The following is a 12,442-nucleotide window of genomic DNA, read 5'->3' as shown; positions in this document are numbered from 1 at the left end:
TTGTAAATGACTATTGTAGCTGAAACGGGGGATTTGTCATGGAATATCTACATAGGCGTACAGAGGCCCATTATCAGCAACCATCACTCCTGTGTTCCAATGGCACGTTGTGTTAGCTAATCCAAGTTTATCATTTTAAAAGGCTAATTGATCATTAGAAAACCCTTTTGCAATTATGCTAGCACAGATGAAAACTGTTGTTCTGCTTAAAGAAGCAATACAACTGGCCTTCTTTAGACTATTTGAGTATCTGGAGCATCAGCATTTGTGGGTTCGATTACAGGCTCAAAATGGCCAGAAACAAAGCACTTTCTTCTCAAACTCGTCAGTCAATTCTTGTTCTGAGAAATGAAGGCTATTCCATGCGAGGAATTGCCAAGAACCTGAAGATCTCGTATAACGCTGTGTACTACTCCCTTCACAGAACAGCGCAAACTGGCTCTTACCAGAATAGAAAGGGGAGTTGGAGGCCCCGGTGCACAACTGAGCAAGAGGACAAGTACATTAGAGTGTCTAGTTTGAGAAACAGACACCTCACAAGTTCTCAACTGGCAGCTTCATTAAATAGTACTCACAAAACACCATTCTCAACGTCAACAGTGAAGAGGTGACTCCGGGATGCTGGCCTTCTAGGCAGAGATGCAAAGAAGAAGCCATATCTCAGACTGGCCAATAAAAATAAAATATTAAGATGGGCAAAAGAATACAGACACTGGACAGAGAAAGATTGGGGAAAAAAGTGTTATGGACAGACAGACCTAAGTTTGAGGTGTTTGCTAAATGACTTAAATGTAAATGTAAATGTGTTTGGATCACAAAGAAGAACATTCGTGAGACGCAGAAAAAATTCAAAGATGCTGGAGGAGTGCTTGACGCCATCTGTCAAGCATTGTGAAGGCAATGTGATGGTCTAGGGGTGCTTTGGTGGTGGTAAAGTGGGAGACTTATACAGAGTAAAAGGGATCTTGAAGAAGGAAGGCTATCACTCCATTTTGCAACGCCATGACATACCCTTTGGATGGCAGTTAATTGGGAGCCAATTTCCTCCTATAACAGGACAATGACCCAAAGCACAGCTCCAAGCTATGCAATAACTATTTAGGGAAGAAGCAGTCAGCTGGTATTCTGTCTATAATGGAGTGGCCAGCACAGTCACCAGATCTCAACCCTATTGAGCAGTTGTGGGAACAGCTTGACCGTATGGTACGTAAGAAGTGCCCATCAAGCCAATCCAACTTGTGGGAGGTGCTTCAGGAAGCATGGGGTGAAATCTCTTCAGATTACCTCAACAAATTGACAACTAGAATTCCAAATTGACATTTGTAGGCTATGTCTGAATACTGTAATGTAAAATTTCTCGAGCAGCCTAGACAATATTTCATTTATAAACATAATACATACACTGAGTATACAAACATTAAAAACACCTGCTCTTTCCATGACATAGACTAACCAGGTGAATCCAGGTGAAATCCACTTCAATCCGTGTAGATGAAGGGGAAGAAACAGGTTAAAGAAGGATTTTTAAGCCTTGAGACAATTGAGAAATTGATTGTGTATGTGTACCATTCAGAGGGTGAATGGGTGAGACCAAAAATGTAAGTGCATTTGAACAGGGTATGGTAGTAGGTGCCAGGCGCACCGGTTTGTGTTAAAAACTGCAATGCTGCTGGGCTTTTCACACTCAACAGTTTCCCATGTGTATCAAGAAAGGTCCACAACACAAAGCACATCCAGCCAACTTGATACAACTGTGGAAAGCATTGGAGTCAACATGGGCCAGCATTCCTGTGGAACGCTTTCGACCACTTGTAGAGTCCATGCCCCAATGATGAATTTAGGCTGTTCTGGCACTGTTCTGAGAGAAAAAGGGTAGGGGGGTGCAACTCAATAATATTTGGTATACTCAGTGTATATCATAACCATTGCACCTTTTCTGGCCATGATCTGTTCATGTTACCGAAATAGCCATACAACAAATTACATTGTGCATCTCTCTTTTAATTGGGCCTATTCGAGACTATTATAATTTCAAGTTCTTGCTCTATGCATCCTAAAGGGAGTGCGGGTGATAAGATACAGTAGAATTTAACAGGTGAACAGACAGTTGATATTTTGCATTGAAGAGTGTAGGCTACCACAGTAAGTAGGCCTACTGTAGGCTAGTTTACAATGTTTCAGAATTTGCGAGCAGTGCAGCATTGTCACGCCCTGACCTTAGAGAGCCTTTTTATGTCTCTATTTGGTTTGGTCAGGGTGTGATTTGGCCTGGTATGGTTCTCAATCAGGGACAGCTGTCTATCTCTGATTGGGAACCATACTTAGGTAGCCCTTTCCCTCCTTCCAGTGTGGGAAGTTAACTTTGTTTGTGGCACATAGCCCTTAAGCTTCACGGTTGTTTTGGTATTATTTATTGTTTTTGTCGGCGTCATTTCTAAATAAAAGGAATATGTACGCTCACCACGCTGCGCTTTGGTCCTCTTCTTACAACGGCCGTGACAAGCATATTTAGGTTCAGGAGAAAATAAATGCAAAACATTATTGAATTCAAATAAACTATTTACAGGTCCACAACAATGTGCAATTGTTTTTGTGTTTTAGAAATGGACATATACAGCAAAGGTCATTGCAAAATTGAACGTTTTGCTAACACCTCCAAAGACATTTGATCAAGTTCGCCATTAAAACCTTTAAGGATCTGACCCTTTTTTTCAAATTTCATCTAAAATGACATCCAAATGTAATACTTTTATACTGTTTATACTGTTTTGGCCTAATTCCAATACTTCCAAAGTATACAGCAAATAAGGACGTTATTTTCACCATGAAATGTGAATGATGGGCATTATTCAGGGTGAATTATAATGGCCGTTCATGCTCACACGGGTCTGATTTATAACAGGAAACATGCATATGTATGGCTGCACCAAGTTTATAAATCTCAATATGTGTGTGCGTGCGCTGTTTTTTCAGAAATAGCGCACGTAGATATTTAGTGTAAAATGTACACAACGGTTATAGATGAATCCCCATGGCAGGGTACTGGGCAGAGGCCGGCTAGTGGTGACTGTTTAACAGTCTGATGGCCTGGAGATAGAAGCTGTTTTCCAGTCTCTCGGTCCCAACTTTGATGCACCTTTACTGTCTCAGCCTTCTAGATTGTAGCTGGGTTAACAGGCTCAGGTGGGTGAGGGCCTTGATGATCCTCAACATATGGTTTTGCACCATGTCGTCGACTGCACAGTAGGGCATCAGATTTTTATATCATATGATGTGGTTAGCTGATGTTAAACATCTATCGATGTGTTGTGAGATCTGGCAGGCTTCTGCAATGTAGTCAGGCAAGGAACGCCAGCATTGTTGAATGATCTCAACTCTGAATTGGCCCCTTCTGTGTAAATTGGATAGTTTCCTAGAGAAAACTACTTCCCTGTTGCTTAATGCTGATCAAAGAAGAACACAGCTCTAGTGGTCTTTTCACACTCTCTTAAGTGTCCCACAGAGCAGATAGGGGACACATGAACACACAGAATAAATTACCGGTCTTTAAAACACACACTGTAGTCCTACATGGCACTTAACAAAGGCCTTCTAACATCCATGTATTATAGACGCGTCTATATTAGGTTTTGAGCCAGCAATGCATGTTAAAGTGAGTTTTTTGCCTTTTCATGTCTCAGTCAATACTCCATATTAAGGAATGAAATTTGGCACACCGATTGAGAACTCAATTCCCTAAATGGTCAGAAGATGGCGCCCCACAATCCGCTCGCTAGTTTTCTCCTAGAAGAATGTATAGAAAATGTGCATTCTCCCGTCTAAAATGAAATTTAAGAAAATCAACAAATTGTAAACAGTGACACTCGAATGACCGACAAAGATTACATAACAGAAGTGCCTTACGTTTGAAAATCCGAGAAAGGTGTTGTTTCTCTGCTATCTTTTACAGCAAAGAATGAAGGTAAGCGAACTAAATTCACTAAATTACATGGTGGCTAACAGGCTATTTCACTTTTGTTGAAGGAGAAACAGAAAAAGATAGAATTAGGATTACAGATCACACAGTCGAATTCAAGGTGAGAAATGCAGCATGCCCTCATCGGAAATCTATATGTTCTAATATGTTCTATCTACCGATCTGTGATGCAAAACTGAAATCTAGTCACTCTCTCCTCTACTAGCAACAGTAATTAGCTACACAGGTTTTTAGCTAGCTAGCTAATGTTATATCCCAACAACATTGACGCTCAGTATATCTTTTTTCTCAGCCATATCTAAGCCATATTCAAAATTGAATTCAAAACAGATTATTGAAATTGTAATTTATCTGATTCATAAGTTGATGTTGTAACGTCAGTTGCTAGCGGGCTCCCGGGTTCACATCTCGTCCGAACAGCCCACTTATGGCACAAGTATGCTAGCTAGCTAGCTAACTCGTCGTACCTTGACAACATTGACCCTCAACATACCTCTTTTGTTCAGTTCTCAGCCATAGTTACAATTAAATTCAAGGCAGATGAACTATTTAACAGGCATGAGCTCAGAACGGCTACAAATGTTAACTTTGTTGAATCTAACCAATCTCTCCACCGTACGTAGCTAGCTAGTTAGCTACATTAGCAAAAAAAAATTACCTTGATCATCGGTATTAGCTACTCTTTGGCAATATCTCCAATATTATTTGGAGTCTCATCACAAAATCATACATATAAGTGTCCAGGCAATCTTGTTCTGGACTAAGATGGCTGTTGACCTATGTTGCAGCATCTTAGCCTGATTTATCCAGACTTTCTGGCAATTGTGTAATCAGGGCCGGTTCCAGGAATAAGTGACATAAGCGGTCGCTTAGAGCTCCCGGCCGGTAGGGGGCCCGACCCGAAACATAGATTTTTGTGGGGTCTCAACTTACTATTTTATTTTATAATCAAACATACAAACATCAACTACATCACACCTGCCCAGACCCACTGGCACACACCCACATCTCCAGTGCCCACATCCCTTTCTGTGAAACTGCAACATTTTGTTTCTCTCTGTAGCTCACGCATATAAATCTTTAGATTTTTCCATTGTGTTAATGATGGCAGATTGATTGAGTTCTGAGCTTTTTATATACGTACATTTTAGCTAACTTTGCGGCGGCAGGTAGCCTAGTTGTTAAAGCGTTGGGCCAGTAACTGTCACGACTTCAACCGAGGCAGGCTCTCCTTCCCGTTCGGGTGGCGCTCGGCGGTCGTCGTCACCGGCCTACTAGCTGCCACTGACTCTTTTTCCTCCCCCTCCTTATGTGTTTATTTGTATCACCTGGTTTGGGGTAATTGGCAATTAGTGTGGCTTTATTAGCCAGCCAGATTGTATGCTTCTTTGTGCGGGATTGTTCGTCTGTTGCTGTGGATTTCGGGAGTGGGTTTTGTATTGTGTACTGGGTTTGTCTCCCGTGTTAGCAGACAGGTGTTTATGACACCCAGTAAGTCCGTGTTGGACATTTTGGTTTGCCGGTTAGGCATTAAATATCACCGCATTGAAGCTCTGCTGTTCCTGCGTCTGATTTCACACCCCACCGACACCCAGGTCGTTACAGTAACCGAAAGGTTGCTAGATCGAATCCCTGAGCAGTCAAGGTAAACATCTGTCGTTCTGCCCCTGAACAAGGCAGTTAACCCACTGTATCTAGGCCATCATTGTAAATAAGAATTTGTTCTTAACTGACTTGCCTAGTTAAATAAAGGTAAAAAAAAATGAAAACTGTAATTTCGTTAGTTATGCTACAACTTTCCCTCCATCTTGTGCCGGCCACTAGGTAGTTAGTCTAGCCAGTTATCTAAACTTGTAGTAATCATGGCTGAATACCAATTGGGCACGTGCCCAGGGGCCCTGACCTCCAGGAGTACCAGTAAATAATCTGTCTATGTGCCCTTGAACAAGGCACTTAACCCCAATTGCTCCTATATGTAGCACTGGATAAAAGCGTCTGCTAAATGACTAAAATGTCAAATGTAGGTGGGGGGCCCCAAGACCAAATCTCACTTAGGGCCCCCAAAAGGCTAGAGCCGCCCCTGTGTATAATTCTTAAAGAACATGAGACCAGTTACAGAAATTATTACAATACCAAACATAAGAAAATATCATATTTCACTCAAATCAAACTTACCAGCATGATTGTAATACAGTCATCCGCACTATTCATATTAACCTACTCGACCTCCTCAGCACAAACAAGAATGTGAAATGATTGAATCGCACATTGTTAATTGTGGTAGCTGCAAGCTGTCTGTGTTTACATCCCTCTCAGTCCAATAACCAAAGACGGCTATAGTAGAAGGAGAGAAGTGACAAAAGAAAAAGGTGGGGGAACTGGGTGGATGTTCAGATCTACTGGAGTGTTACCCTCCTGTAGCTTATCAACCAGCTAGTTATTAGAATCGGGTGCACTAGATTAGGGTTGTAGAAAACCTACAAGACGGTACCTCTCCAGGAGAGCCCTGTATCAGATCATGCAGGATCTTGCATTGATTCCGTCTTCTTATGGTCATCCTCATTGTGGTACTCGGGGGCATGACTGGTGTCACACTTTTTCAGCCCCAGCTGACACACCTGATTAAGCAAATTGCATTCCGAGAACTAGAGTTCCCAATCTATAGGATAGACTGTCACCGTGATCACCTGAAAAACACAAGTAGTGTCACGATTACTTTGTTGGCAAATTGGAGCAACACTGAAACCTTTTTTTTTTTTTAAATGACAAATAAAGCAAGCAGGTACACGTAACAAACATCCATTAAAGTATAGCCAATTTGTTCACAGAGTTCGATCATGTCTACATACAGTGTGGTTGCTAGGGAGAGGTGACATTGGGGAATGTGATTCGTCTAGATAGAACAGCATTTCTTAATCCTGGTCCTGAGGACCCAAAGGGGTGCACCTTTTTTTGTTTTTGCCCGAGCACAGAAATGATCCACATATCATCAAGTGTTGATGATTTTAAATCAGGTGTGTAGTGCTAATGCAAAAACGGTATATCTTCCTTCACTGTCCCTGTCCCACACATACAGAAATGGGGTTGAGCAAGCAGAGCATGGGTCCCATGAGGGCACAGGCTAGTCGAGAGCACAAATGAACTTGAGATTTTCAAGTGTGACTTTGAGTGAGCAGAACATCGTCTTAAACTGTACATATAGAACTGTAAGCAAAGAAACGTGGTTCAAATGTGTAAAAAAAAAAGGAACGCATTAAATTGTCCACATAGGCTCTGCTCACTCTTCTCTCTAGACTCTGTGTTTGCACGCGCAATGATGTTTCATCTTTCATCTCGTGCGCGTTCTACTTTTTAAATCGGATTTGACACCATACAATCCGACCTGTCAAGTTTTCCCTCTCAATTTCTCAAATTGCTCTTTCTCAAGCCTGGGTAACTTTGGGTTTGGATTTCAGGCTGATGGGCTTAAAGGTGGGTCACTTTCACGAAGGACAAATTCCTGCCAGTCCAGTGTTGTAATTGGCTATTACGAGCCGTCTAGGGCAATAAGTGCTGAACGACTTGGGAAACTGAGCAGCTTGATAACCAAAATAAATTCTAATACTTACACCCTTTTTTTAACGTTTAACCTTTATGTAACTAGGCAAGTCAGTTAAGAACAAATTCTTATTTTATAATGAACAGTGGGTTAACTGTTCAGGGGCAGAATGACAGATGTTCACCTTGTCAGCTCAGGGATTCGATCCATCAACCTTTCGGATACGGGCCCAACACTCTAACCACTCGGCTACCTGCCGCCCTGAGTACAATACCTTGAGTTCAGTGGAATCTATTTGCTAAAGTTAGCTAGCTAATTACTTGTTAGCCAGCAACTTTCGTCTGTAAAACGAAAAGCAGACAGTCATCTCTAGTAAACACCATAAAACGAGTCCACTAATTGCAGGCAGGAGCCAATATTTTGGGTATTAAGCCCAAGGACACACATACACAGCACACGGGGATTTTAAATTAAAGGAAGACACCAAGGAAAGATTCTGCTACCTGCTACAGTTCATTCAGTATATAACCAGTCTCAAATAATAGATTGTAAACTGACATAGGATTAACCAGCTAAACTAGGTTAACATGTCAGAATCAGCTTTATTCTGCAAATATATGTGCATGTACAGGACTCTATGAAATGGTGCTGCAACAATAAACAGAATATACAGACAGACGACATACAGAATATACAGACAAAAAAATATACAGATGCAGATTGTCCACAGATCCACATACAGTATATGTATGAACACTATGAACACCTTAAGCTACATTATAAAATCTGCAGTTCTGGGATGATCATGCAGGGTGCATAGTCTGTGGATGAATAGTGCAAAATCCATGGATGACAGGATTATCGCAGACCAGGTGGCCGGTTGGTGAGGGCCACGGAGGACACTGTTCAGGTGGTGGGAGGTTTTGGTCGTGATTGACCTGAACCGTTTGCCAGAAGAGAGTCTTTGGAAGAGGGGGCGAAAGGGGTCGGCAATGATCTTTCCTGCAAGCTTCCTTGCTCTTGAGTCGTGCAGGTCATCGATGGAGGGCAGGTGGCACCCAATGAACCTCTCAGCAGACTGGACAATCCATTGCAGTGATGGAGGAGGTGAGGATGGACTCAATGATGGTCATTTAGAACTGAATCAGTACACACAGTTTTTCAGACAGTGGTAGCGATGGAAGGTGTCCCGGGTACAGTTTGTGGCCAAGTCACCTCCCTCAGAACCAGTGAAGATCTCCAGGTTCTTAAAGCGGGGCATTAGCATAATCTACAGAGAGGGCAGAACAATACAGGAAATGGAATTAGATTTAGTATGGTGTTAAAATCATTGTACAATCCATAGACATTGGTAAAAAGGTAAACAAAGTAAGGAACTGGAGTTTTCATGGAAGATGGAGCGAAACATACTGTCCATTACCAGTCAAAAGTTTGGACACACCTACTCATTCCAGTGTTTTTTTTCTCCTTTTTTTCTCCAATGTAGAATAATGGTGAAGACATCAAAACTATGAAATAACACATATGGAATCATGTAGTAACCAAAAAAGTGTATATATATATATTTTAGATTCTTCAAAGTAGCCACCCTTTGCCTTGATGACAGCTTTGCACACTCTTGGCATTCTCTCAACCAGCCTCATGAGGTAGTCCCCTGGAGTGCATTTCAATTAACAGGTAGGGGTGATATACAGAAGATAGCCCTATTTGGTATAATACCAAGTCCATATTATGGCAAGAACAGCTCAAATAAGCAAAGATAAATGTTTAACACTTTTTTGGTTACTAGATGATTACATATGTGTTATTTCATAGTTTTGATGACTTCATTATTATTCTACAATGTATTTATGCACTTTTGTAGATGAATTGCTCTGACCCAAATTATAAAAGATCCCACCAGGATATGTGAAACAGTGCAAAGTACAATTGACTTAATATTGGTGTCTGATAAATCTAAAATATCGCAGAGTGGAGTAATAGTCTATGGAATCAGTGATCATTTTATTATTGCACAAGGAGGATTCTTAAAGATATATTTAAGTGTCACAAAACCGTTAGAATCAGAGGACTCAAAAAATACTGTGTAGAAAAGTTTAGGGAGGAAGTGGGTAAAATTTACTGGTCACCTGTGCTGGATAGTGTAGGGGTAGACAGTGCCTGGGAAGTCTTTAAATGTAGATTCCTTGAGGTGGTGAATGTGATGGCTCCCATTAGACGGGTCAGGAAAAAGCAGAGATCTAGCCCTTGGTTTAATCATGAGATTCTAGAATCTATCCAAGCAAGAAATAAGGCCTTTAAGAAATGTAAGAACTCAAGAGCAGCATGATTTTGTCCTATATAAACGTCACAGAAATGAAGCACAGAGCAGGATGGATGAAGCTAAGAGGGGTTACTTTGCTGAGAAAATAATTGAAAACAAAAATGACCCTAAAAATCTTTGGAAATCATTTAAGGAACTAGGCTGTAGTAGTACTACCAAAAACAAACTTAACAGTATTGGACTGAACATCAAAGGGGAGATGGTATATGAAAAAGCAAAGGTTGCCAATGAATTCAACTCATGTTTTACTTCTGTTGCCAGCAAGCTGGTTAGCAAGCTGCCCACCAGTTCTGGTTTGTATGGAAGCAACCAAGCCAAGAAGTATTATGTAGAGTTAGGGGTTCAGCCAAACTCTTTTTCTTTTGCAAAGGTAGCAACAGCCAAAATAGTCAGTATGCTGGCAGAGCTTAAATGCTCCAAAGCCACAGGCCTGGATAATATTCCTGCAAGGTTTCTAATAGATTCTGCTGAGCAAATTGGCCCTTGTATTACGCATATTGTTAATCTCTCTCTTGAACAATGCACCTTTCCCAGGGACATGAAACAAGCTAAAGTTATACCTCTGTATAAGAAGGGGATAAAGTCTGACCCTGGGAATTATAGGCATGTATCTATCCTCTGTGTAACATCAAAGATCCTGGAGAGAATTGTACATGAGCAAATGTATGAATATGTTAACAAACAGGGTCTGATGTATGATTTTCAGTCGGGCTTTAGAAAAACATACTCCACTGATTCATGTCTACTTTACTTGACTGACTTCATCAGGAAAGAGATTGATGAGGGAAATCTGTGTGGAATGGTACTGCTTGACTTACAGAAAGCCTTTGATACAGTTAACCCCTGTCTCCTAATCTCCAAACTGGAGGCACTAAGCAGTATCCCTCTAGGCTGGGTAAAGTCCTATTTATCAGGAAGGGAGCAAGTAGTAGAGGTTAATGGTTCACTGTCTCAGGCAAAACCAATGAGTTGTGGCGTTATGCAGGGGAGCGTGCTTGAGCCTCTGCTGTTTTTAATTGTATATTAATGATATGAAAGATGCTTGTTCTTGCCGTCTTTTTCTTTATGCGGATGACTCTACACTTCTGGTGTCTCACAAAAGTAAAACTATGTTGGAGAGCATACTTAGCACAGAGCTTACTAACATTAGCAAATGGCTTGGAGATAATAAGCTATCTCTGCACTTAGGGAAAACTGACGCAATTATTTTTGGATCCAGACCTAAATTGTGTAGGTTGTCTGAAATCAGAGTGGAGTTAGGGGGTGAGGTGCTGACTACTAAAACCTCTGTTAGCTACTTGGGATGTATCCTTGATGGAAGCTTGGGAGGTGTGAGCATGGCCAATAAGGTGCTAGGGAAGGTTAATGCCAGGATTAAGTTTTTGGCTAGAAAGTCCAAGCTGCTTGATAAGGACTCCATGAAAGTGCTAGCTTCTGCCCTCATTCAATGCCATTTTGACTATGCTAGTACTTCCTGGTTTGGGGGCTTATCTAAACTTATGACGGGGAAGCTCCAGATAGCCCAGAAAAAGTTGATCAGGGTAGTATTGAAGGTGAGTCCACGTACTCACATAGGCAGGAGCTGCTTTCAGATTAGACTAGGTTTGGTTTACAGGAGTATTTATGGTCCTGCGCCCAGATATTTAAGTGATTACTTTCCTCATGTTAGGGATGCACACAATCACAGCACCAGATCAGGTGTTGCTGATGTATGCTTATACAGGTTCAGGACTAATGCTGGGAAAGGTACTTTCTTGTATACTGGAGCCTCAGAATGGAATGAGTTGCCTCTGCCTATAAAAATCCTCACTGGACAGCTTTAAAAATAAAGTCAAAATATGTTTGATGTCCTCTGTGCCCATATGAATAACCCCTATGATGTAACTGGAATGATGAGATAGATGTTCTTCTTTTATGTTTTTGCTTTATTATTTCACTGCCACACTGTGTTCGATCTTGTATAGCCATCTTGTCTCAAGAGGACCACAATGGAAATAAATCCCAGACTTTATTGTGTGTTATCCTCGATGATTTTATTCATGTGCATGTATGGCTTTTAAGTTTTATGTGTGCTTGTTTTTTTTAAATGGTCAAATTAATAAACTAAACTAAAACTAAAATGTAGAAAATAGTAAAAATAAAGAAAAACCCTTGAATGAGTAGGTGTATCCAAACTTTTGACTGGTACTGTATGTGCTGAGATGTGTAAGGCATAAGATGAGTTGGTGACTCACTGGTCCAAACTTGGTGTCCTCTGCCTCGCTGGTGTAGAGGTCCAGGGCGATGAAGTACATAGGTAGAAGCTTGACTCCACCTGGTCAAATGCGTTCTCTTTGCACACACTGACCTGTTACCTGAGAACAACTGTAGTGAGAGAGAGGACAATAAGATGTCACAGACAAAGTTCAATTGGAGTTGAAATGTTTTAACATCTTAATGTTTCATTCAAGGTAACAGTTTATTTTAAGACTGCTGTGGCTATATCAAAAGAGGCAACAATGGATAATCATTTAGCCAAATAATTAAAAACACACAATGTGAGACTGGACTGAGCCGAGCTGTAGGGCAATACTACAGTAACAGAGGGATGCTGACACTCAGATTT

General features: G+C 41.1%; 1 protein-coding gene and 1 long non-coding RNA gene across 6 annotated transcripts in view; both read right to left on the bottom strand.

Annotated features, from left to right (window-relative positions):
• Nucleotides 1-12,442, bottom strand: part of LOC139540411 (membrane-associated guanylate kinase, WW and PDZ domain-containing protein 2-like) — a 305,518-nt gene that overhangs the window by 124,584 nt on the left and 168,492 nt on the right. The gene's annotated exons all lie outside the window — the stretch shown is intronic.
• LOC139540414 (uncharacterized) overlaps nucleotides 8,097-12,442 on the bottom strand; it is a 36,014-nt gene continuing 31,668 nt past the window's right edge. Inside the window, exons 4-5 of the long non-coding RNA XR_011668189.1 lie at nucleotides 12,072-12,201; nucleotides 8,097-8,784 (exon numbers count right to left, since the gene is read on the bottom strand). This is a non-coding gene — a long non-coding RNA (uncharacterized lncRNA). The remainder of the gene's footprint in view (nucleotides 8,785-12,071; nucleotides 12,202-12,442) is intronic.

This window comes from Salvelinus alpinus, chromosome 15 (genome assembly GCF_045679555.1).
Source record: "Salvelinus alpinus chromosome 15, SLU_Salpinus.1, whole genome shotgun sequence".
Taxonomy (NCBI): Eukaryota; Metazoa; Chordata; class Actinopteri; order Salmoniformes; family Salmonidae; genus Salvelinus; species Salvelinus alpinus.
The sequence above is the reverse complement of the archived record's forward strand: the minus strand, read 5'-3'. Positions and strand labels throughout refer to the sequence as shown.